This window comes from Sebastes fasciatus, chromosome 1, assembly GCF_043250625.1.
Source record: "Sebastes fasciatus isolate fSebFas1 chromosome 1, fSebFas1.pri, whole genome shotgun sequence".
NCBI classification, from domain to species: Eukaryota; Metazoa; Chordata; class Actinopteri; order Perciformes; family Sebastidae; genus Sebastes; species Sebastes fasciatus.
The window spans coordinates 21,454,595-21,459,565 of NC_133795.1; positions in this window are offsets into that span (position 1 = coordinate 21,454,595).

Genomic DNA, 4,971 nt, shown 5'->3' on the forward strand with positions numbered 1-4,971 from the left:
AAACCATCAGCATACAGAGGCCCCCAGTGTTTGACTGACGTGTGATCTTTAGTTTAGTCTGCAGTTCAGACACACAGACACAACGGCAACCTTTTGTTTGCACTGAAGATGTTAAGAAAATATTAAAAACTAGAACCACCACTTTGACTGACTCTCTTACAAACTTAACAATGAAACACAATATTTGAATGAGCACAAAAAGAGTTCAAGATGTGTAACTTTTAAGTTTGGAACACCTGAAATGATCGAATGAAGACTATCGGTGGAAATCCAGTCAAAGTGTCTAACAAGAACGTACATCTTTTGTTCATAACCTCATTCCGTGTCGCCTAAATCTAGCTGCGGCCTACATTTGCAGCATGCAGGCAAGATGCCAACAAAAGGTTTGGCTTCTCCTTAAAAGCATTGCCTTATCATACTGTAGATAAGGCCGTATTTAGCACAGTTAACCTGCCGGTCCTGTGTGACTGTATTTTTCCTGGATAGACTGTATGTAAACCAAATTCCTTTACAATAAGTGTCAGCCTTTACTCTGCACATAGCAGCCTATTTACTTATCCAAATAGTGCAGAGCGATGATGTCAATCAGGAGCTCTTGCATCGCAGAGGTGTTTGGTCTGTGCACCTACACCTCACCCTGTTGAGTAAATATTAAGTCACACGTTAACCTTCGCGGATGTTTACGACCAATTACGGACGTCAGTAAAGTCATACCTTTAGGGAACCTGTTCTTCTCTTCTGTCTTTGAATGGTTCTGTTATTGAAAAGCTGTGTCAAGTGCAGTATATATTGTGAGGATACTGTGACTGTTTGACCCTGGCACTCCACATTAACACAGAAAACCATTTAGGTCATACAAGTTCAGATACATTCTCCGTTAATCTATTAATTTTGTCCCGTTGCCCAGGGGAGAAGAGGCAGAGATGATGAATCCTTCTCTGTCTCCTTCAAATGTTCTCTGTTTCTCTCCATACAGGAAATCCACAGAACACATTGTAAAGTATCACTTTATTTTATGGTCTCAAGCTTTCCTAAGAATTTAGTAGAAAGGAAATTGCTATGAAGCTGTAAATTCTTATGAAGAGTCCTGAGAAGGACTAGGCACTTTGGTGCTAACAGTGAAACTGGAGACAGTGGTATTATATCAAATGTAACCACACAAAATAATGTAGTATGAAATGCCCCTGTCCTTAATTAGCTGGGCTAATGTGCATGTCGTCCACACCTGCTGTGAGTTCAAATCCGTTGGTGACCTGAGTTGCATACTGTATGTTTCATCTGCTTTGATCTCCCTGACCCTCTTGTAATAGTGTATTGTGCTGTAAAGCTCACTGGGGAATTAATCTGTCCAAGAGTGGGGCCAGGATGTCGAACAATGCTCTGAAAGTCTTTGATGCTCTCCTGTTGAATGGATCAGCTCACCTCCAATACGCTGGTCAGCTCCATGCAATTGGTTGTTATATGTTGGTTGCATTCCCACCAGCCTCAGCTGTACCTTGTATTTACTGCTAATTAGCAAATGTTAGCATGCTATCATGATGTTGAACACCCGCTTAAGATTAGTATGTTGGCATCGCCTTTGTGAGTATGGTAGCATGCTGTTAGAGTTTAGCTCAGTATAGCCTCCAAGAGCTGCAAGCATGGCCGCAAACTCTTTTTTTTGTATTAATAAATGCATTATATACTATATTATATACAGTATAAATAAAAGTGTCTCTTATTGGCATTAATAGGGGCAGTTACATACTGATAACTCCAGAAAACTGTAAAATACACTGCATTGCAACAGTGTCAAGAGTATATTTCTTTAAAGGGCACACAGATATTTTAGAGTTCTTTCAGTGTCTAAATTCAAAGTATGATGGTATAATATGCACCTCACATCACATCAGTCAGATATTTATAGAAATCATTTCAGGTTCCCCATAATTTTATTATGTAGACTAATATAATTACACTGGAGGAGCTTCAGTCTGAAAACTGCTGGCATGCTTATTTAGCAACAAAACAATGATAACACTGAAGGCAGTAATCTGTCGGTGCCTGATAATTACTTGATCCCTATATGGCAGATGGAGGTGGCTGCTGCTGTGTGTGTGTGTGTGTGTGTGTGTGTGTGTGTGTGTGTCTGTGTTATACAGGAGTACAGGCGTGCTATTTAACATGTAATTCCCAGTATTCTAGCAAGCCTATGCCCTACAATAAAGTGCTTTTGATCAAAACGTAGATGCTGTTCTGTCGCTGACCTCGGACCATCCTTAACATTATGGGATCTTTATTATGTGTGAGGTAGAAGGGAAAGGTCCAGGATAAGACTGAGCTTTTAGGTGAATTGGGGTTGTAGCCTATATGTAACATGCTACCTCCAGAGACAGAGAGAGTCTCGGGGGAGGAGAAGGAAGGGTTTCCATTTCACACATCATTTGAGCAGCGAGAGCAAGAAGAGAGACTAGAAAATATAAACATTTCTCTATCAGAGGTGTGTGTTTCCTAAAATATTACAATTGAAAATGTGTTTTTGAGCTATTAAAGGTTAAAGATCAGTCATTACTGAAACCTGTCTGCAAAGAGGTAAGAAGAGTTTCATGTTTAAAGGGATAGTTCGGTGTTTTGAAGTGGGGTTGTATGAGCGTGCACTTAAACGGATATTGATTATTTTCTTTTTAGGTGAGCCTTTCTTTTAGGTGAATAAAATAGGATTTTTTGCCGTCCCCATCCACAGCACTGTCTTGCTTTGCTTATGTCGGTACTCCTGTCTGTTTCTCCAAGCTGGGGCACACCGACCGTCATCAACTTAAGTAATACACCTACTATGGATAAGTACCTCATTCAACCTCACTTCAAAACACCCGAATGAATTATCCCTATAAACTTCGACTGACATGTAAATCCTTCTCTTTTATTTTTGAGTATAATTCTATAATTCTTGATATTGATATCTGTGATCTTTGGTGATACAAGTATACACCTCATGCTAATGTAGCTTCTGTTAAGAAGAGACAGGAAGTGAAGGGAGGAACACAAGAGACTTAATTATATTCCATTTTTGTAATAAATGTAACTAAATACAAATCAGAGTGAGCTGACAATAAAAATGATGATTTTGTGTTTTTAGAGGGAGAAAACACATCTCTGCTAAAGCCAGAGACTGTGAGGAGATTGGGCAATGCTGCCTTCAAAATAAAAGCATAGAATTTGTTACACTTGACAAGAACCGCAAGTATCTCCTGCGCTGACTTAAGATTGCAACTTCTAAAAGTTCAGATATTATTGGCAAATACAACAATAAATAATTAATATAACAATTATTAACTATGTAAATGAACAGGGTAGTGCTGTAATTTAGGGGTCAGAAAAAAATCCTGGAAAGAACTATGTAATTTGTATACTTATGGGGAAAAGAGATAGCTAGTCCATCGCAGCGCAGCTGTATGCAAAACATGTTAAATCTGTAAACAAGCAAGTATAGAAATTAACATGATGGAGAATAACATTTCCAATAATAGCCTAAATTAATGGTGATTTAATATTTACTTTGGTTTTTAAATTGAGCTTTTCTCTCAATGAAATTCCCATTTTACAAAATTATTAGGAAATAGTGGACATGTAAAATAAAACATTAGCATTATCGGCTGTTTAAGTGCTCCAGGGCCGGCTCTAGCCCTTATGGTGCCATAGGCAAAATTCTGATTTGGACGATTTAGAGACCTAAGGCAAGGCACGGGTCAGCGCAGGGTCACTCAAAACCCTCCTTGGCTATAAGCACATGTGACAAAAAAACAGGAGTGTGTGTCCGACCGACTCTCAGAAGAAAAATACCAAACCCAGAAAGTAAGAGGTAAGAATCCCCCGCAGTTAGGGTTAGGGTTTCTAGGATTAGGGTTAGGGTTCAACTCCCCAGAACGCTAACCCTAGCCCTGTAAACTGCAACACACGTCAGACGTCACAATGGTTTTAAGACAAAAATTAAGTTTTTTTTTTCAGAAATAACTATATTTATTATAATATATATAAACAATTGGTCTCTGATATTGTTGGCTTAAAGGGGACATATCATGCTCATTTTCAGGTTCATACTTGTATTTGGGGTTTCTACTAGAACATGTTTACATACTTTAATGTTTAAAAAACATATTTTTTTTCTCATGCTGTCTGCTTGAATATACCTGTATTTACCCTCTCTGTCTGAAATGCTCCGTTTTAGAACATTTCAATGGAATTGCAACAGAATTGCGTTGCTAGGCAACAGCTTGGGTCCATGTTTACTTCCTGTCAGCTGATGTCATTCACATACACTGCAACAGGAAATAAACTGGGACACATTTAGCATGTTTATGTTTAAAACTTTGAAATGGTCTAAATGTTGTAGATTTGTGACATCACAAATGTACAGAAATCCCGACAGCTTGTTTCAAAAGCACAGTTTCTGAATACGCGCTGTTGTGTATTTCTCTGTGGATTAAGTGTTTCAATACTTTCACAGTATTTATATAGAACTTAAACCTGCTTTATAATATAAAAGCCATGAAAATGTCAAATTTTTTAACAATATGGGACCATTAAAAGTGTTAGTCAGTTTCACTACAGTTTACACTTTTGTGTAAGTGCGGCGGGGCAGATGAAGAAGTTACAGAGGAGAAAAGACTATTTATTTTTTCATTTGTTACCTCAATGCAGAAAATGAGGAAGGGCGCCCACCGGCATTTTTTAGGGCCCGAGCATCGACAACGTGGAGGACTCTATTGAAACTGTAGGAATTATTATTTTTTTTAATTAGTGCCCTCCAGAAGATGGTGCCCTAGGTGACCGCCTATATGGCCTATAGCCATAAACTGGCCCTGATGACATCCAGACAGGTGTGCTCGCTCTCATGGGACTTTATTTTGAAATTTCTAACCAGAAGTGTCATATCTGTTGTGAACTGGTTGGTTTGACAACGGAGAGACAAGAGGAGGAGGAGGAGGAGGAGGA